Source organism: Cebus imitator, unplaced genomic scaffold (assembly GCF_001604975.1).
Source record: "Cebus imitator isolate Cc_AM_T3 unplaced genomic scaffold, Cebus_imitator-1.0 Scaffold249, whole genome shotgun sequence".
Lineage (NCBI taxonomy): Eukaryota > Metazoa > Chordata > Mammalia > Primates > Cebidae > Cebus > Cebus imitator.
Window position 1 is genome coordinate 1,037,206 of NW_016107564.1, and position 22,613 is coordinate 1,059,818.

Genomic DNA, 22,613 nt, shown 5'->3' on the forward strand with positions numbered 1-22,613 from the left:
TCAGGCCTATGTAACCAACCTAGAAACCAAGGTTCAAGAAAGCTCCCTTTGTTGTCAATCCTCTGTGCATGTTGCCACATATCATTGTTGGAAGAACTGTGTGTTGTCCATTTGACCCTCCTGGGAGATAACAACTGGATTCTTGCACCTGGGACTCTCCCAGACCTTCCTGTATGTGCCTTCTCCTGTTGCTAAATTTAATCTGTAACCTTTTCTCTGTAGGAAACCATAGCTGAGTCTCACAGCTTTGCTGAATTTTGTGAGTCCTTCCAGTGAATTACAGTGATGACCTCCTCCACGCTCCCAAGTTTCCATAGTTTTTCTCTGCAACCCTGATGTGAGGGACAAGAAGAAGGACTAATGGGGGACAGCTTACTGTCCAAAGGCCAAAGGGTGTGATTTGGATATTTGATCCCTCTAAATCTCATGTTGAAATTGAATCCCCAGAGCTGAAGGCAGAGCCTAATAGGAAGTGTTTGGGTCATGAGGGACAGATTCCTCATGAACATCTTGGTGCCATCCTCATGGTAATGAGTGAGTTCTTATTTTGTTAGTTCCCCTGAGAATTGGTTACTTGGAAGAGCCTGGCACCTCCCCCCGCTCTCTCTCTGACTTCCTCTCTGGCCATGTGCTCTCTGCACGTGCCAGCTCCCCTTTGCCTGCCACCACAAGTGGAAGCCACCTGAGGCCCTGGCTGGAAGCAGATGCTGGCACCATACTTTCTGTACATCTTGCAAAACTGTGAGGTGAATAAGCCTCCGTTCCTTATTAATTATCCAGTCTCAGGTATTTCCTTATATGAGTAACAACACAAATGGCCTGAGATGGGGCAAGACTGAGTGGCTGCAGGTTGTGACCAAGGTGTGGATGTGGGGTGAAAACAGCTTTCCAAACAAAAGGAAGCTTGAGCCCAGTGGACGCATATCTAGCTTCCTTTCTTTGCTCTGTCAGTAGCAGGGTACAGCCCAAGAGACCTGCCCACCATCGTTGCCTGGGAATCAGTCCCAGCACATAGATTCTGAGATACTTCCTGATGTCACATGCTGAAAAAGTGAAGTGGGTTTCCTGTCAAGTTAGCAGTCATCACAGCGTATCCCTCTCTTCTGCTTCTTCCCCACTTTCTCCTTTTTCTTTCTTTTATGTTTGAGATAAGTCTAAAGTGTATGAACTTTACTGTTTTAGAATAAGGGCAATTTCACAGGCCGGGGATGAGGGGAACTTGGCTCTGTCCTAACTCTGATACCTGGATTTTCTTCAAGAAATGAATTTCTTGGTCACTCATCTGCCACCCCCAGACAGCGTGACATTACATAACCTTACAGAGATATTTATCACCTAAAATCTGCAGATGAGGAGGACAGGACTGGCTAGGATTCCCATTTCCCAGAAGACAGCATCATTCTTCAGGGCAACATTTGGAACCTTTCTTGATCTTGATTTTTATTTTTTATTATTTCCTCAGTTCTATGAAGATATAACTGACAAATAAAAATGTAGGCATTTAAGATGTACAATGTAATGTACAAAGATGTATTTATACATTGTGAAATGTATGCCACAGTCAAACCAATTAACATATCTATTGCTTCACATCGTTCCCACCTGGGACAACAGGCACAAAGCTACATGACATGATGCTAAGTGAAGTAAACCAGAAACAGAAAGACAAATATAAACTCTCTCCTATGGGGAATCTAAAAACTTTGAACTCCTAAAAGCGGAGAGTAGAATGGTGGCTACTAGGGTGTGCGAGAGAGGGAATAGAGAGATGGATAAAGGGTACAAAGTTTTAGTTATAAGATGAGGAAGTCAAGGAAATCTAATGGGCAGCATGGTGGTTATAGTTAATAATACCTGATCACGTATTTGACATTTGTTAAGAGAGCAGATCTTAAGTGTTCTCACTATGTGCGTGTGCACACACACACACACTCTCTCTCTCTCTCTCTCTCTCTCATCTCAGTTTTAACCTTGGCTGCATATTAGTTTTCCTGGGGGAGTCCTTACAAAGTCCTGATGCCTATCTCCATCTCCAGAAACATTGATTTAATATTGTTGGTGGGTGCTGGCACAGCAGTTCCTAGAAGCCCCTCAGGGGTTCTTTGTACACTGGCGTTTGAGAACCACACCTTGCAGCTTCATCCCTGGTTGCTGCCAACCCCCAGACACTGTGCCTTTTCCTGTCTGCGTTTTCCTGCCTTTTCCTGTGCCTTCATCCCTGTCTATTTAGTGCACTGTTCCTTCTTTGTCTACCTGGGAGTACTGGTTCATTTTTTTATGACCTGACACACATGCTGCCTTTCTAAATCTTTCTAGGCAGTCTGATGCCAGGAAGAGGTGACTGCTGCCTCATCTGTGTTCCTATAGCACTTTCTACACATTTCCTATTATGAAAAGTCTACGAATTACAGAGTCTTTTGTTTATCAATCTGTTGACTTGAGAATTGGGACTTTATCATAGCAATCTTGTCTCCCTTTCACCTTGTAGAGTCAGTGTCTAGTGTGGGATAAGCACTCAATGAATTTTTAGTTTAATTAAATAGAGGTGCTCAAAACAGCTATCATGTCATTGACGCTGAAATAGCTATTTCTTACAAGCCTGGTCTCTCTGATTTGCTGCTACAGTTACTGCTTGGCAAACCAATGTGCCTCACTTGTGCAAATGCTGTCTTCCCACTTGAGTGTTTAAGTATCTTGTTAATTGCATGACTGCCTGTGGCCACAGTGTTTTGTTTTGTGGTATACCAAGTCAGAATTTAAAACCAGGATTTCAAGGCCTATAGTCAGTGGTCTGCAACAAATCTGAGTATGTACAAATGCTAAAATGAGTCCAAGGACTCCACAGGTATATAAAAAAACCCAGAAGACAGATTCTGTCTTGCAGTCTTCCCTAAGGTGCTGTGATTTTTAATTAAGGATGACATGCATTATCTAATTCTAATGTCTCTTTTTTTTTTCTTGTGGATAAAAATTTCTACCATAGTGTTGTTCTGTGAAGAGGAGTGGGTGCTGGAGAGCTAAGCTAGGCAGGAGGCAGGAGGGATTGTCTGTAGCAATCAGCAGGTGCGCACTGATGGCTAGGCTCCTTCCGAGGGCAGTGGAAGAGGTGGTTGCTTTGGGTGGGGCCCATTCTGATTGCTCATTGCCTGCAACTTTTCAGTTGTTGGAAGAACTGTTTGAGACATGTGAACACTAGAAGTAACATGTTAATCAACAAAGCTAGTTTTTAATCTCCTTCCCTCTGATGAATCTGAGCACTTTGGTGGGTCAGGTGGAATGCAAGGCACACAGGAAACAGTCCCTGGGTAGCCCATGACTTCCTGGGGGGCAGAAGGAATGGAGGGCAGGCCAATGCTGGGCATGTCTGAGAGATAATTGTGGACCAGGATCTGAAAGGGTTCACCAGTTAACATTCCCTATGCCTACTATGATACAGTCAGGCCAGATGACAGCTTTTTCTCTCTTAGGTAACCAAGAGTATGTAAGCAGCCAAGCATATCATGTCAGGCTGATATGGAAGTTCTTAGTGTGCTGCCATTGTCAATGTGCATTTTTCACCTTGTGGTCTAATATAGAAGTTTAATATAGATAGTGGTCTAACATAGATAGTGAGAGCTATGGCCTCCACTATCAAGTCCACATTGCAGCCAATAGGAAGTCAGGAAGAGAAAGGGAAGATAGGCTTATTGTATGATAAGGGCCTGACTCAGAAGTTACAACTCAGCAATTCTACTCCATACTATTGACCAGAATATAGGCACATGTCTACCCCTAGCTTCAAGGGAAATTAGGAAACCAGCTCTTTGGCAGAATGGCCCAATGCTCAGCAAAAATATTCATCATCTGGGAGAAGAGATATTCGGGAAATAACCAGCCATCTTTGTCTCATAGATGTTTTCCTGGCTAATGCCCAAACTCAGCAAAATAGTGAAATTCCAGAAGCAGTTGAGAGTAAATTCAGAAAAAGACACATCTCTTTATCTTAGATGCCATCTCAGAACAAGGAGGCAATAATTGATGTTAAACATATTAGCATTCTGAGGTTGTTTAACGTAGGATGTTAAACATATCAGCGTCCATAAACATTTCCTGTGTGATGCATGTATCATACAATATTTAATGTTAATTTAATTTCTTAATATAATTTTGTGTTGAGAATGTTTGCCCAATATTCCCCAGAGTACTAGGATGGTAGTGTGTGTGTAGGAGAGGTGCAGGCTGAGGGAAGATTCTGTATTTCCATAGAATTAATTACCTGGAAGAAGACATAAAAATTGCATGAATGGAGATGGTTTATGTCATAGCTGACAGTTCCTATTTTAAAAAAGGCTTCATGATTTTATATGTGTGTATAAATTTTTGTGTGTATATACATATATGTGTGTGTGTATATATATATATATATATATATATGTATATGTATACTCACCTATGCTTAACATGATCTTTGATGTAGTCATGTGATGTAACTGGGGAAAGCGTCATTTTCATTTTATAAAAATTTGATGATTAGATCTTGAACTTAAAGCTTGAGCCTGTAGTAATAATAAATGAAACTTCTTGGTGGTCGGAGGTGTCTTAGAAGCATAGGAAGGTAATTTCTATGTGTATGAAATGTAAATGTATGCAGCTAGAGGATGAAGTGTAGTGGTTTTATAAACAGGTATGGAAATTCATTGGCATTTCTCTCATCAAGGGATGGAGTCCAATTCACCTCCCTTTGAACATGGGCTGCTTTTAGTGACTCTATAATAAATTTAATGTTGTGGCAGTGACCCATCAAGATTTTTAACGTTAGGTCATAAAAGGCTATGCAGTCTCTGCCTGGCTTTCTTGGGATGCTTACTTTCAGAAACCAACTACCATGCTGTGAGGAAGCCCAAGACACATGGAGAGTATCCAGTGTGTGTTTTGGCCACAGTTCTGGTGTGATCTTAGCAAACAACTTGCATGAACCAAGAGACATGTGAACCACTCTTCCTAATGACTCCAGGCACAGACACTGTTGGGCTGCAACTGTCTGACTAACCCTGAGTGAGAACCACATAGCTGAGCCCAGAAAAACCCTCTAACAAGGAGATGATAATAAATGATTATTATTTGATGCCCACGAGATTGGGGTAGCTTGTTCCACAACAATAAAAAATAGAAACATGTTTGGAAGCTCAGAAATAGTGGAAGATGTGGACTGCTAGGGATAACATTTTTTGGATGTCAGGGTTACACAATTGGCCAAGTGACAGAACTAGGGTTTCAACCTCCATTTTATGATATTTATTTCAGATTTTTTTTTTCCCACTTCTCAAAAGTTTCCTCCTTTGAGTAGTCATTTAAAACTAAAACTCATTTGAGCTTCATTTACAATACTCTTGGGATAAATCAAAGGTGTCGTGGATATTGCAAGCAGCAATGGCAAGCATTCTAGAGATTTTGTTTTTCTCACACATGTACACCAGGCACCAGAGTGTGTGTGCATAGACCTTTGTCCTTGCCATACCTAAGTTATTCTCTTGCCCTTGTTTCAAATCACAAGATATTAGCCTGAAACTTTCTTTCCTTTCTTGGAGGAAGGCTCTTCCTCAACTAGAATTGCATATAATTAGACATGCATAGTAAATACTATGACTTCAGGCCAAATGCTCTCATCTTTTCAACCATTTCACATGTCATAGTTTTCAGATTGCTTTTACTCTAGAATTATGTTTGCCGAGATCTCTTAAAATCTGTGTACACTGCTCCAAGGCTCCAGTATATAATATGTGGTTAATTAAATGTTCAATTAAATTTAAGTCTGACCAGCACCAGGAAAAGCAGGACCAACACTTTCCTTGCTTCGGATACTTTTATTAATGCTCTTCCAAATTTCATAAATAATTTAAATCTGGTGTCTTAGTGCTGACATGTTGACTATATATTTGTAGGTAAAGCAATAGTCAATAGCCTAAATAATTACTGCACATGGTCTGATGCCTCATCACATAGTAGATGGATTTTTAATCTTTTTTGGTTGTTTATTCATCAAGTGCTTACTTTGTACCAGGGACTGTGCCAACATCTTCACATGTCCGAATTTATGCTGTCTTCTCAGATAGAAGAGTAGAAAAGAGTTGTTTCTATCTTCTCAGTATCCCTTTTCCTTTTTTTTTTAAGTATTTTCCTCTGGATAAGTACGTTTTCCTCATTGTTTCTGGATGTGTCCATGGTGGAAGTGTTCATTCAGGATCTCTGCAAGAACTTTGCCTGGCCCTGCCAACAGTAGCCAAGGAAGTAGGCACTGATCCAGATTAATTTGTTCAGACTCTTTCACGAGAATGGAAACTTGAGCAGAGCCTTGCAATGATGGCAGACACTGGAATTTGAGCATACAGCAGCTATGTCCTGAAAATACACTCATTAGTTTTTGCAACCACACCCATCTCCCCTGGATGTGGCGCATTTTTAGCACCTAGAGTAATTCCACGTAATGTAGGCACTCAAAAATACTTGTGGAATGGACAAATAAATGAATGAACCAATGCTCAGAGTATCCCTGTTCATGTATTGTCTAAAGCCTGATTATTCAAATCTTTCTTGAATTCACTGAACTCCAGGAATGTTTTCATTAAGTTAGGCAGAGTCTATTTCAGTCTATTTCACCTGATTTACAGCCAGGGTACTCTAAACTGATACAAGTGAATGCTGTTGACTCCTCTTATTGATGGGGCTTTTTTTCTTTTCTTTTCTTTCTTTTTTTTTTTTTTTTTAGTAGAAAAGGAAGTTTAGGTATTGCCTATACAGTTGACCCTTGAGCAACACAGATTTGAGCTGTGTGGGTCCAAGTATAGGCAGATTTTCTTCTGCCTCTGCCACCCCAAGACAGCAAAGACCACCCCCTCTTATTCTTCCTCCTCAGATTACTCAACATGAAGACGACAAGGATGAAGACCTTTATGATGATCCACTTCCACTTAGTAAATAACAAACATTTTTTCTTTATAATTTTCTTAATAACATTTTCCTTTCTCTAGTTTACTTTATTATAAAGGTATAGTATATTAATATATGTAACTTACTAAATATGTGTTAATGAAATGTTTATGTTATTGACAAGGCTTCTGGTTAATAGAAGGCTATTAGTAGTTAAGTTTTTGGAGAGACAAAAGCTACATGTGGATTTTGGACTGTGCTGGATTTTGGAGTCAGTGCCCCAACCTCCATGTTGTTCAAGGATCAACTGTATCTACTATTTGTTAGAGCCTCTGTCCCACTTGTCCCTGTCATGCATGGCCTCATTTGTTCTTCCCTGTTGAGTGTTCCATAATTCACCCTATCACACATAGATGTTACATACTAAATTATCTTTTGGGAATCAATGTCAAAAAAAAAAAGGAAAAAATGAAAAAGTAAAAAAAAAAAAAAAAAAAAAAAAGAAGGAAAATCAGCTTGTTTCCAGTATGTTAACCTGGAAGCACATTCTTGATTTGACATTTTCAGTGGGGTGTCATGGCGGGGGTCCTGTCAATATTGGAAATTGAGCTTCCTATTTCTAACCTAGAAGTGGAGATGGAAATCAAACCAAACCAGCAGGTTAGTGTAGCAAAGGACAGTGTCACTCACCATTTAGTAAACAGTTAAGTACTTATTATAAATATGAAACCTGCACTGGGTATTGGTCTGGAGCAGATGGGGACAAGTGGAAGCAACAGAGTGATTATAGCAATTACAAGAAGGGTTACAGAGGCAAGGGGGTCTGGGCATTTTTTGAGGAGGGAATCATTGGAAGTCATCTGTTCACTTGGGGTTTAGGAGATCTGAACTCAAAAGTCAGTTCGAATTTCTGGTAATGAATAGCCCATTACCAAACACCTCTTTAGCCAGACTGGACACCTCAATATCACCAAAGATTTTTTTTTTTCATAATTTATTCATGCTCTGACCTCCTCCTGAAATGGCTTACTTCATACTCTTACTCTCTCTGGGTCTTTCAGGGCCCAGCAAAGAAATAAAAAATCTTATGTCAGGGGTTTCCTGTCTCTGATTTCTAAGAAGGAAAACTGCATAGCGCAGGGGAGGAGACAAAGGCGTTGGCTTCAGACAGACATCGTTGTGAGTCCAGGCTCAGATGTTTTATCCACTGACTTGATACTTAACTTTCCTTAGTCTCAACTATCCCTTCTGTAAAATGGGGATGATGGAGATAATAATAATAATAATACTTTGCAGGGTGATGGACAGGATTAGAGAGGTGCATCTAGCAGCTGCCATATCATGGGACATTGATAACTGATAGCTCTTTATGGGACATTGATAATGGATAGCTCTTTCATCTCAGTGCCACAGTCCAGCATAATCTCATTCTTCAGGATTCCTTTAATGGCATCATATCAGTTGCAGTCACTGCAACTTTTACTAGACTGACCTTGCTTCCTGATTTCCAGTGTCTACCTTAAGTCGGAGCAGTAGTTATATCTCTATGTATCTTAATTTCCCAAGTTCCTAGATGGCAGAAACTAGCTTTAACAGGTATTGTGTAAAGGTATCCAACAAATGAATGCCAACCAAAATTAAAAATAAAGAGAAATATCTTAAAATGATTTTAGCTCTACTGGTTTTGTAGTTTTATAAGGTTTTAGCAGTTAAATTAAAGCTTAGTTTTATGATTTTTAATTTTGCTTCTATAGAGCACTTCTAATAGATTCTTTTCCAGGACATCATTTTTTAATATATACAAACATAAACTCATTTAATCTCCTTAGTTCCTCTACAAGGCAGAAATTATTGGCATTTCCTTATTATAGTTAGTGAACTGCCATGCACAGAGGCAACGGAACTTCCCAGTCACAGCGTGGTGTACTGGGAAGCAGGCATGAGAGCTGATGTCTGTGCTCTGCCCTATCTCCTGAGCTGGGCTGACTCCCTCGAGAAAGTCCTAAGACATAATGGATATGAAAATCCTCTACAGACTACAGAATGGAATATGAATGTAGGGGATTATTGCTATTATTTCTAGGGCAGGCAAGCTATAACCTCTTGTGGAACCATTTATCAACCAGGAAATCCTGTTGCTGTTCACTGAATTGTACCCCTGTGACCCAAAAGATAATGTATTTCCCAATGTAGTTAACTTAATACTATGGTCTGACCTGTACCTTGAACTAAGCAGGGTGAGTAATATTTAAATGCAGAGGCTGACAGCTCATAACCCAAGGCGGCTTACTCCCTTGTGGTAAGCTGCTGAGCCAGGGAGGGAAGAACTGCGGAATGCGGGGATGAATAAGAAGGTTAGGGTGGTGTTCCTTCAAAAACAACCCATGGCTTAGATTTGTTTTTGATAGTTTGATGAAAGGAACATCTTTGTTCCTTTTGATTATCAAGACTGCTCCTTGGGCTACCTCCCACAGACACCCTTGGATTGTCAATTTCAGCTGCTCTCACACTGGGTCAGAACCATTCCATGTTGATTTAAAAACCCAGTAGGGGATCATCTGGCTGTAGTTTGATATCATGGTTCAACAGCCTGCTGGATCCTCCATATGCCTGCAGAAAGGAAAATGCTTGCTGGACACTTCTGCAGGCCAGAGGCGGTGGGAGGGAAAGGGTGGGGCATTTCTGCTTTAATCCCTTAAATACAGAGCTGGAAGTACTATTGAGTCATACAATTAAGAGTATGTTTAAAATAGAAGGGAGTTTAGACATCAGTGCAAAGACCCTAATATGAAATGGAGACTCAGAAGGGTGAGTGATTTGCCATACAACTTGATGCCTACATTCACCAAATTTAGATGAATGATTCATCTAAATCAGTTAGATGAGACATTTCTTATTCCCAGTTTCTCATTCTTTTTGTTCTATCATGCTGCCAGCTACTGAGGGTGACATCTGCCCATGCCCAGGTCAAAATGACCAAAAAGGGCAGTTCTTAGAGAATTATTTTCTCTTTTGTGTTCTAATAACCATCAGTCAGTCAAGGAAGAGAAATGAGCTTTACTCTGCACCTGGCACAGAGCTTGAAGCTGTAAAGGGGGACCTAAGATGTTCTCAGTGAGGTGACAACTTCTGTAAGTCATGCTAAGATAAGCCAGACTCAGTGGCTCACACCTGTAACCCCAACACTTTGGGAGGCTAAGGCAGGTGGATCATTTGAGGCCAAGAGTATGAGACCAGCTTGGCCAACATGGTGAAACCCCATCTCTACTAAAAATACAAAAATCTGCCTGGCATGGTGGCAGGCACCTGTAATCACAGCTATTCAGGAGGCTGAGGCAGCAGAATTGCCTGAACCTGGGAGGTGGAGGTCGCTGTGAGCCAAGATCGTGCCACTGCACTCCAGCCTGAGTGACAGAGTGAAACTCCATCTCAATATGTTGTTTATTTATTTATTTTGAGATAGTGACCAACTACTGGTATAATTGTTGACTAATGGGTGGAGCACACTATATTAATTGGGTATTAATTCGGTCCACTACTTCTCATGTTTTTCAAGGATGACACAAAACAAAAAAAAAGTGCTTTATTTCTGGACCCTTGGGTAGAGAGAGAAATAACTAATCATGACTGCTCCTCTATGGGTTCTGAATCAAGTACAAAATAGCCCCAGGAATCAGATAATAACTCTAAGGAAGCCATTTTTATTGCTGGCAAAGCTGGAGTTGGACATTTGAACTTGGCACCATGGCTGAAATGGACCGTGTTGCCCAATGCAGCACCTGGAAAAGGCATATCTCATTGGGGCAGGATGCAGAAGATAGCTCACGTGTAACCCTGTTGAAGACAAAGGTGGGAATTAGAGAAGACACAGACGGAGCTTGGGATCCAGAAAAAGAGAGGGAAAGAAGAAAGGGAGAGATGTGTTGTCCTATCTTAGCAAGACAAGCCTCACCTCCTCGTGAGAAGCGGGAAGAAGGGCAAGGAGAGGAGAAACCTTCCTATTTTAATGCCCAAGGAAGGATCATGCAGAGAGGAAGAAAGATTCTTCCATAACATTAAGAAACAAGAGCAAGTACAAGCAAAATGCAGACACAAAACTGTTGAGTAGGTTGTGGAACCTATGCTACAGAGATGGAGAGAGGATATAGGACCCTTTATTTTGTTTTTTAATATTATTCTTACCTGTGGTAAAATATGTGTAATATAAAATGTGCCATCTTGACTATTTTTAAGTGTACCGTTCACTAGGATTGAGGAATTTCCACTGCTGTGCAACCAGTCTCCAGAACTTTTTCATTTTGCAAAACTGAAACTCTGTATCTCTTAAACACTAACTCCCCATTCCTCATTTTTCTTATCCCTGGCAACCATTATGTCTCTGTGAATTTGACCACTCTATGTACCTCTTCTAAGTGTAATCATACTGTATTTGTTTTTTTGTGACTGGCTTATTTCACTTAGCATAATGTCCTCAAGGTTCACACATGTTGTAGCACGTGTCAGAATTTTCTTCTTATTTGAGGCGGGATAAAATCACATTGTGTGAATATGCCACATTTTGTTAATCCAGTCATCCGTCAGTGGACATGTGGGTTGCTTCCACCTTTGGGCCATTATAAATAACTGTTAGAAACATGGGAACATATGTATACAAATATCTCTTCAGAGCCTACTTTCAATTATCTTGGATATATACCCAGAAATTGAATTGTTGGATCAAAGCCCCTCAATTTTGACCAAAAAAAAAAGCTTCATGTTGCCAAGAAGATTAAGTAGAAGTTGGAGACCAAAAATCTACAGGTCTGCAGAGTAAGGATGTGCTGCCTTCCCAGGGGATGAGCTATCAGTTGCCAGGTGTTCTTTTTTGTTCATTTGTTTGTTTTGAGACAAAGTCTCACTCTGTCACCCAGGCTGGAGTATAATGGCATGATCTCGGCTTACTGAAACCACTGCCTCCTGAGCTCAACTGATTCTTGTGCCTCAGCCTCCCGAGTAGCTGGGAATACAGGCACACGCCACCATGCCCGGCTAATTTTTGTGTTTTCAGTAGAGATGGGGTTGCGCCATTTTGGCCAGGCTGGTCTCAGACTCCTAAGCTGAAAGGATCCACCCGCCCCAGCCTCCCAAAGTGCTGGAATTACAGACATGAGCCACCACGCTGGCTGCAACAAGGTTTTAAATGGCAGTAAGGAAGCATTAGGGACGCAGTAGGCCCTTACTGTGGAGTAGTCTCCAGAAGCTGTGAAAAGAGCCTAAGGTCTTGGCTGGCATGAGAGTAAGAGGGAGAAGGATTCCTGCCTCTCTTCAGATGGCAAAGGATGAAAATGTGGTGAGGACTCAAATTTGTACCCAGGATTGTGTTTTGTTTTTAATTTTTATTCTAAATAGGGTATACATTTGGTTGTAAGTGGATAGGGACAGAAGATGTAAAATGTCTTTTGTTTAACCCAAAAAACATTGCAGAATGTTTAGAAAAAGGTTCTAAACATTGCAGAATGTTCAGAACCCACGATGGTTCTAAACATGCTACAATGCACAGGCTACTCCCACAGCAAGGCTGAAAAGTGGAATTTGTTATGTTTTCTGCTGCAGGTAGAGTCTAATTTCCTTTCTACAAATACCAAAGATGTCTATTCCTGTCTTATGTTATTGATTAGTCATGTGAGAGGTGGCTGTCCTGAATGATTTAACTGACTGCCAAGAGATTTAGTGCTAAGATCAGGTGTGCTGACTCCTAAGATTATTTCCTATTGTTTGCACCTTGAAGGGTCAGATACAAAGAGGTCACTGAGGATCAAAGTTACCAATAAAGAAGGAGGATGGGTGAGTGTGTATCCTGTGCCCGCTGTTCTGGGACCAGCTCTTTACTGCAGTTTGGTAAATCGAAATTCAGAAAACCCAATAGCTTGTGAAAGGTTCCGTTTAAACCCAGGCATATATTAAACTTGGTTCTCATCTTTAAAACTTACTGCTCCTTTTTAGAAAATGAGTGATTAACAATTAGTTCAAAAGCTTCAATAATAGGGCATTAATATCCGGATACTCCAGCCTTCTATTTATTCACCGAAAATAGTATTTTGAGTGCCCACTCTGCGCCACATGCGTCACATGCTGTGCTGGGGGCTGAAGATATGCTGGTCTTCTCGGATTGGTTAGGTAGGGTTGAGCAGGTTATTAAAATGCCATTGTCTTACACTCCAGATGTCCCATAGACACTGTGTGTGTGTGTGTGTGTGTGTGTGTGTGTGTGTGTGTGACTGTGTGTGTGTGAGAGAGAGAGAGAGACAGCTCCCTCATGTTTTGATGACTGAGCACTGTTTGCTTCTTTTCTTCACTTATTTATCTGCAACCTCTTGATCTCGGGCATTTTGACATGAGCCTGTGAGGATGATCAAGGGACACGTCTGAGTGATGCACTGTGTTAAGCCGCAGAGAGGCTGTTGCTTGGACAAAGCTTGTGTGCCTGTGTCCCTTCCCTGGAGCTGAGTGCTTTCCCTTAGGGGAATAGGGGAGTTAAAAAGTAAACAAACACTGTTTCTTTTCTTTACTCACTACACTTTACTTCAGGTCACCAAAATGTGTAGGTTCTTTCTCCCTCACACTAAGGAATTCTCTTCTTCTCAAAGGGCACCAACTGTGTCCTAATTTAAGTCAGTTCTGATGCTGTCTCTAGATAGCGTCAGATTCTACCAAAACAGTTAAGCTTTGCAAGACTGCACCCCATTTCAGATGCCAGTCTCTAGTGGTGGAGCCCCGGGTTATCCACAGCTTCTGTTTAACTTGACTATGAATGGAACTAAAATACTGCACCCCAAAATATACCGCTTTGACGTATTTTCAGAAGGCTGTTCAGAGTGTCTGCAAACTGAAGGATCTCGGAAAAAGCTGTCTTTCGTGGGGGAGCATCTGGAGAGAATAACTGCATCAATGCTGCCAGGCTTTCTTTGAGGTCCTCCCTTTTCCAGGTCTAGAAAAGATTAACCCAAAGTCTGACACATTTAAAAGTCCCTAGGAATCATTTTCCATTTACTCTCTTTGAGGGTTGCTACCTCTGAGGTTTCATCTACATAACAAGGCCCCTCTGCTAGCCAGGCCTCTCTTTTCTCCCACCCATAACCTATATTGTCATGATTACTCAGTTTACCACCATAATCTGTTCTTGGTGGTGCTCCAAGCCTCCATTCTTTCTGTAATCTAGAAATGGTAGATATGCCTCTCTAGCCCATTGGGGGGTTACACACTGTTACAGAATGTTAATAAGTTTGTATGCCATTTCTCCTATTAATCTGCCTTTGCCATGTTAATGGAAAACACAAATTCTGTAAAAAATTTTTAAATGTTAATTCCGAGACAATAAGAATGACCGCAAGCCTGGGAAACCGGTGCTCAGGCTCAGGGAGTACTGAGAAAGTGTGCCCAAGGCTGCTGGATTACAGTGTGGTCTTATACATTTTAGGGAGGTGAGAGTCATAGGAAAATACATAAATCAATATGTACAGGATATATATTGGTTCACCCAAGAAGATGGGATATCTTGAAATGGGGCTTACGCCTTATAAGTTCAGAGATTCTTTGATTTGCAATTGGTTAAAGGAGTAAGCCTCTGTCTAAAACTTGGAGTCAGCAGAAAGGAATGTGTTAAGATAAGGATTTATGTAGCAAGGTTGATGGCCTGTGGGTGTGACTTAACCCTTGCCTTGTGTGGCCTTAGGTCTTGTTTATAATTTGGTATCTTATTGTCACAAAGAGTCTTTTTGCCAGCCTTTTGATCTCTGTTTTAACATCAGTGCTGGTCAGTTGTTGTGTCTAAACTCTAAAAAGGAAGAGGTACAATGAGACATGTCCACCTCCTTTCCCTTTACGGCCAGGAACTCAATTTTTTAATGTTTCTTTGGAGTCCCTTTGGCCAATAGGGAGTCTGTTCATTTGGGGGGCTTAGAATTTTATTTTTGATTTACTATCAGTTGACTTTCAGTGAAACTTCAAAGAGCAAAGGGGAAGGTTTCTCTTGACCCCCAGAGCTCCCAATCAGAGGTTCCCAGGACACACTCCTCGTGTTCAATCATGTGCTAGAAGAGCTCACAGAACTCATGAAAACACAAGGTATTGGATTACCAGTTTATTACCAAGAACTATAACTCAGGATCAGCCAAATGGAGGAGATGTGCAGGGCAAGGGATAGGGAAGTTGTGTGGAGTTTCTCTGCCCTCTCAGAGCAAGGCCACCCTCCTGGGCCTCCATGTGGTCACTAAATGGAAGTTCTGTGAACCTCTTTCTTTTGTCTCTTTCTTGTGGGCTGCATTACATAGGCTTGATTGATTAAATCATTGCCTATTAGCAGTCAATTCAACCTTCAGCCTATCTTCCCTCTCCAGAGGTCAGAGGGTGGGGCTGGAAGTTCCAACCCTGTAATCATGTGGCTGGTTCCCCTGGTAACCAGACCCCATCCTGTAGTCATCCGGAAAGCCAGCAGTCATCTCATTCACAAAAGCTCAGGTGTGGGTGAAAGGAGTTTGTAATGAATAACAATGGACTCTCCTCTCACTTTTACTGCTCAGCTCACTTAGGAAACTCCAAGGGTTTTAGGAGCTCTGTACCAGGAGCTCTGTACCTCTTTATAAATCACAATACCCCATGGAGTATTGAGGTTAAGCACATGGACTCGCTGATCGGACATGCCTGGGTTTAAATCCCCCATTTACTACCTGTTTGGATTGGAACAAATGGCTTTACTTCTTTGAGTCTCTGTGAAACTGCCTTTACAAAGATCTCGATGGTGGGAGAAATCTAGCATGGTTGACTCCATTTTGCCTCTAGCCTTACAGCGTGGCTGGCGTCACTCATTGCTGGGCATAGGACAAGCTAACCACAGGAGAAATTTAGCTTATAATTTAACTTTGAAGCAAGAATAATAGCAGCACCTCCCTAAAACTGATCCCCTCCTTCTTTGGGGGACGGAAACCACCTCTGTAAGATTAACAGAAGGTCACTAGACAAGATAATGGGAGGAGCTTGAATCCTGCTCAAATGTAGTCATAATTTCCATAATCCCTTACTGACCAGAGTTATGTGGCCACAGGTCACAAGAATTGTGACTTCTTCAATTGTTACTATAGATAGCATCGCTTTTAAGGAAACTAAGATTGATCTTTGAGATATTTTTCAGACTTTTGCATTATGGCAACTGCTGACCCCACCTAGATTTGTGACTCATGATTGAACTTATCTTGTGGTTCTCCAACCCAGAATCAGACTCAGTACATGAAGACTGTTTCCCACACCTCTGTGACTGCACCCCCAACCAATCAGCAGCACCCATCCCCTACTCCCCTGCCCACCAAACTGTCCTTGAAAAACCCTAACCTCTGAGCCTTCAGGGAGACTGATTTGAATTATAACTCTGGTTGTTCCATGTGGCTGGCCTCACATTAATTAAACCCTTTCTTTACTGCAATGCAACGGTCACAGTGAATTGATTTTGTCTGTGCAGTAGTCAAGAAGAACCTGTTGGGTGATTACATCTGCTTCTTCATATGTAACACAGAGATGCTCAGAGTAAGACCATGTCAGGATGCTTATGGGAGGCCTAAATGAAGTGACATAAAAAGTAGCAGAATTTCCCCCACTCCAGGGTAACTTACATTGACACCATGGTGCCTGAGGTGGGCATGGAATAAGATGCTTAACAGAAATAGTACAAGTACCAATACCAGGGCCTTTAGCAGCAGTTTTATTCTCTGAGCCAACAGGGGAAGGGGCAGATGGAGGGAGCCAGCCATGGGCATGGGAGAGTGTCCAAGCGATCTTCAAGGACAGCAGAGGCATTGTGTAGGGGCAGCCTGAGCAAGTCGACATTAGAAACCTTCTTGAGACTGCCCAGAGGGTAGGGGATACACTTTTAGTCAGGTCTTATCTTTCAGCATGACGAGTGAGCCAGAAAAACAGTGATGTCTTTTTTCACCCGTAGGCTGGGGAAACTACAGTAAACACAGGCAGCATGTTATGGCTGACTGAGAGGCAATGCTAGCAATTTCGGACAGACCCAGTGTTATAAATTGGCCCAAGGCTATTTCAGGAGCCCTGAGATAACAGTGGTAGAAAGTGAACCCAGAGATAGATGAGCAATGACTTCAAATATTAGTTTCAACACTGAGTAGTATATTTGGAAAGTCATATAACCTCTGAGCCTCAGTTTCCTCATCTATGAATTGGAGAAAATACTGTTTCATATGGTGGCTGTGGGTCTTAAATATAATCAAGTCTACAAAAACAGTTTTCAAACTGTCAGTCCCTGTGCAGATTTGAGAGGTTGTTATATTATTTCTAACTAGGCAGTGTTACTGTGGATTTTAGTTTAGCGGAAAGAAATTCTACTAGTTCATGCTATACGTGGTAGAATCTTTGAACCTTATGTTCTCACTCATCAAACACCTTAAAGTGTGGAGGTGCCTAGAGTGGCAGAAACAGAAAAATCTATCATCTAATTCAAAGCAACGTCTTCTTTGTAGCTCACAGGAAAGGAAGTGGAGGGCACTTCTTTTGTTAGGTTTGCTTAATTCAAGAGGGAAAAAGAAAGTTGCAAATGAGAAATGCAAATCTAGGAACACACCCAGCCTCGTGCCTGGCTTTAATAATTGCTTAAATAAGAAACTATAGTATCCAGCCATACCTCTGCACACATTCACTCACATATTTAGGGTCTAAGTTTCTTTTAAGTGTCACTGATGGAAAGCTCCACCTTGGACGTATCCTGTCACTGCTTTCTGCTTATTTTTCATTATTGTATTTCTATTTGTTTTACTTCATTTTGGCTGTTATAACAAACTACCATAGAATGGGGCTTATAAAAAACAGAAATGTATTGATTATGGTTTGGAAGCCTGAGAAGTCCAAGATCAAGGTAAGCGCAAAATCAGTGCCTGGGAGGGTACATTTCCCTCAGGACAGTCTTCTGATTCACAGAGGGCTATCTTCTTGCTGTAACCTCATAAGAAGGAGGGGACCAGTTTTAGGGAGGTGCTGCTATTATTCTTGCTTCAAAGTTAAATTATAAACTAAATTTCTCCTGTGGTTAGCTTGCCCTATGCCCAGCAATGAGTGATGCCAGCCACGCTGTGAGGCTAGAGGCAAAATGGAGTCAGCCATGCTAGATTTCTCCTTCTTTTCCTCAAATATTCCCTGCCATAGTCCAACGATACCTTCAACCAGCCAGTTGCCCCAGTGGGGAACCTGAAAGTTATTTCAAAAACCTGCTGTGTTAGGCTGTGCTTGCACTGCTATAAAGAAATACCTGAGACTGCGTAATTTATAATAAAGAAAAGGGATTTAATTGACTCACAGTTCTGCAGGCTGTACAGGAAGCATGACGCTGACATTTGATTGGCTTCTGGGGAGGCTTCAGGAGGTTTACAATCATGGTGGAAGGCAAAGGGGGAGCAGACATGTCTCACGGCAAAGGTAAGGAGCAAGCAAAGGTTGCAAGGGCAGGGGGGCTGCCACACACTTTTAAATGACTAGATCTTGCAAGAACTCACTATCACAAAGATAGCACCAAGCCATGAGAGACCTGCCCCCATGATCCAAACATCTCCCACCAGGCCCCACCTCCAGCACTGGGGTTTACAATTCAACATGAGATTTGGGTGGTGATAAATATACAGACTGTATCACCTCCCTCCCTCCCCATTTCTTGGAATGTGTTCTTCCTTATTCTTGTTCCAATATATGTTGTCCATCCTAGTTGACATTGCCTGTTTATTATTTTTGACCACTGAAGCTGTTTTTAAACTATTTTTCTTATCTCTAGTATTGACCTCACAAGTCTACCTCACTTAGAGCTACTAGAAGTTGTTTTATCATAAATTTATACTAAAATGCAAACCTCAAGGCACAGTGGCTCTGTGGCTGAACCATGGGGCTGGTACCACCATGCTGGTCACCGGAAAGACTTTCTGTTGGCACCAGGATAACTCAAAGTCAGAGGAAGATGAGGACTCAGAGGAGGTTCAATTAAAATTGGAATACGCCAGAGAGGTTCATAATATGAGGAATAGGTTCAATGGGTGCTATGGCCCTGCTGTTGGGAAAGAAGATACAAGAAGAGACCACTCTAGTGAAAGACCCCTTTCAGATGAAGACAGCTGGTATCGTGGATATGAAAACACTGAAGAAAAAAAGCAAAGATAAAATCAGTGAAGAGGAAGACTTTCACTTGGGGACATCATTTTCTGCAGAAACCAGCTGAAGGGATGAGGATGCAGCCACGATGAAGTACACTGAGACAAGCTAAAGAAGAAGAAAGGGATCATGGAACATGAGGAACAGAAAGTCAAGCCAAGGAATGCAGGGATTTATGAACTTTCAGAAAACATCCACATTTCCTCAGCAGACAAGACCAAGGAGACTTTTTCCAAACAGATGCTGAGTGGCATTCCTGAGTTAGACCTCGGCATCAATGCTAGAATAAAAAATATTTCCGTAGAGGATGCCAAGGCCCATCTGCTGGCAGAGCAGCAGAATAAGAAAAAAAGGCAGTGAACTATCCTTCATGCCTACCAACATGGCTATGAATTACATGTAGCACAACAGATTTTATCATGAGGAGCTCAACGTGCCCATATAGAGAAACACAGAAGAACCCAAAAACCAGACTCTTGAGAGTAGGCCACCTAGAGAAGCCAGAGGCTGAGAGGTCCCCTCTTAACTGCAAGCATCCTGGTAAGCAGAAGGCCACTTATGACTGTCATTATGAAAAGGTCAAGAAGATGAACAGGCTGTACTGAGCTGTGCAGAATGGGATGTAAATATTGCCTTTCTCTCCCTCTCTCCATTCCTCTCATGAAAAATGGCTTTCTGGACTGAGCATGCTCATTTGCTAGCAGACAGTTCCAGAAACAGACTCTATTAGGCCTGTGGCTTACCTGCTGGATGTTTCAAGCACTACCTTGGTAACTTTTTGAAACAAAGCAATGCATAATTTCTCATCTGTGGGCAAACTCTATTCTTGTGAACATTATTAAATGTTGTTTTTAAGTATATTGACTTTCTCTTCATATTTGCTCCAGGTCAGGAAGAAACAACTCTGTGTTCCTGGTATGATGATACCCTTTAGATTGTGCTTTTATTATTATATAGGCAATCATATCTTCCAATTTCACATATTTGGAATGGGGTCAGAAATGCATCCTTCATCAATTAGAGTGGGTCTGGCTGACAGAAAAATCTGGGATTAGATCACAATGATACTGGTGTTTTCTGACTTTTACAAAATTACCTGTTTCTTTTCATTAAAAATGAAAAAGCAAAAACAAAAATATGTATATATAAAATGCAGACTTGGTTGTATTACTTCTATGTAATTTCTTCTTCCTCTGAATTCCTACAGCCTCTTAACCCTTGACAAATATTTTCCTATTTTATAGTTTAAAAAATGTCATCTGTGTATCGTGTTTCTTCCTTTGTTCCTTTCCTCTCTCATGTCTTTTCCTTATGCCTTCCATGAATTTTCTGTAGCCTGTTCTCTTTTTTAATTTCGTTTAGCTTTTATTTTTGGTTCAGGGGTACATGTGCAGGTTTGCTGTATGGGTAAACTCATGTCACGGAAATTTGTTGTACAGATTATTTCCTCATCTAGGTACTAAGCATAGTACCAAATAGGTATTTTCTCTAATTCTCTCCCTCCTGCCCCGTCCACCCTCAAGTAGGCCCAATGGCCTGTTGTTCTCCTTTTTGTATCCATATATTTTCATTGCTTTTATCTCACTTTTCGGTCAGAACGTGCAGTATTTGTTTTTCCGACGTTGCATTAGTTTGCTAAGGATAATGGTCTACAGCTGCATACATGTTGCTGCAAGGACATGATCTCATTCTTTTTTATGGCCACATAGTATTCCATGGTGTACCTGCACCACATTTTATTTATCTAATCTACCATTGACCAGCATTTGGGATGATTCCGTGACTTTCCTATTGTGAAAAGAATGTAGACTTTTCTTTATGCTAGGCTGTGAAACTAAGATTATAAGAAGATTTATAATCCAAAAAATATTTTCATGTACATCATCGAGTTTATTTTCTACATTACTGTCAACATGTAGAGAGAATTATCTCTATCTTTACAAGTGGAAACATGCACTCAAATAAGTCAAGTGTATTGCCCAAATCCATAGAACCAAGAAGGACCACTGGGTTCTCCACTCTCAAGTCCTATAATTTTTCTGCTCCGCAATCCTGTTCTTTGAAGGCAGGCACCCTCATACTTCGCATCTGCGTTCACCATTCCAACACATCGTAATGCATTGTCAGTACATAGAGATCTCTGATTCAATCCAGTCAGGAGAAGTCGTGTTCCACCAAAGGCTTTTGGGGGCAGAAACACATGGTATGATAGAGGGGAATCTGCTGGCTGCAAACATTAAACATGTCTGAGAAGGAGTAAGTATGCTTTACCCAAAGAAGAAAGCCCTTTCATTGTCCTGGCTACTGGGCTAAGTAAAAGTCAGTGACTGGAGCTTCTCTTGTGGTTGTCTGTGAGTCTGTGTGACTCACTAGACACGAACACCACAAAAGTAAACACTGCTCCTCATTCTTATGATTGTTCAATATTTATCTATTACAGGGATTCATGCTTAGGGATTTAGAAGTAGATGAGAACTTAGTATCTTTGCAGACAAGGGTTCCCAAACTCCAGTCATCTGTATAATAAATGCGTATAGTAGATCTTTGTAATATATTATACATGTTTGCAACAAGTGAGTCCTATTTGTACTCTCATTTATTATTTATTGACCCTTTATTATTTAGTGACTATTATTACCATCCCTGGTTTTACAGGTAAAGAAATTAAAGCTTAAAGTAATTAGGGGACTTGCCCAACTCTCCTAGGACTGGAATTAGTTAAAAATTAGTGTCAGAACTGAATTTAAACATGAACAGTCTGATTGTAGATTCAGGGGTGTGTAACCAGCCCTTCCTGCCTCCATATCCAAGGCTTTTTCTGCTTCTTGGTCAAAGGAACCTTGCTGTAAGGACAATGCGGATGGGGAGATAACCAGGTGCCTGCAGCCCTCCGTGAGGGGAATGCCAGAAGCCTTGTGGGGGATGTTTCTGCGGTGCCTCCTAGGCAGAAGGACGGAGCTCAGGAGAGAAAAATCAGAGGAGTCTTTCTGGACAGAAGCTGAAAAGATGGTAGTGCCTGGAGAAGATGGGAAGCCAGACACATTTCTCTCTGAACTGAGCTAACACTGGCCATACAGCTCAAGTCTGTTTCCCAAGGAAAAGATATAATGCTGTCTTGAAACTGTTCTCCCTTCCGCTCCAAAATGAAGGTCAGCAGGAGAGAAGTAGCATCTGAGATGCTAATGAAAGAAAACCCCAATGACTGCAGAAGCAATTTAAAGATTTGCCAGGATTTGTTTAGGCCCCCGTGGCTGTGCCTTCTACCTGCAGTTTCTCCTCAGCAGCCTGGATGGGGAGATAAATACATTTTTTAAAAGTCCAATATTCAGGCACTTTTGAAACTAGGGAAAGCGGAACCTGGGAGGCTTAAAATATTAATCATGTATCCAGGCTTGCCAGAGAAAAGAGGATGGCGTTCTGCAGGTGTAATACAGAAAGAAAATCCCCTCCAGGAACCAGTGATACAGAGGTGGATTTCACTCATGTGTGCACCAGACACAGACGGAAAGCTTGATTCATGCTTAATGCAG

General features: G+C 41.4%; 1 pseudogene; it reads left to right on the plus strand.

Annotated features, from left to right (window-relative positions):
- The first annotated feature begins 18,834 nt into the window (after positions 1-18,834).
- Positions 18,835-19,688, plus strand: LOC108282745 (annotated as a pseudogene).
- The last annotated feature ends 2,925 nt before the right edge of the window (positions 19,689-22,613 follow it).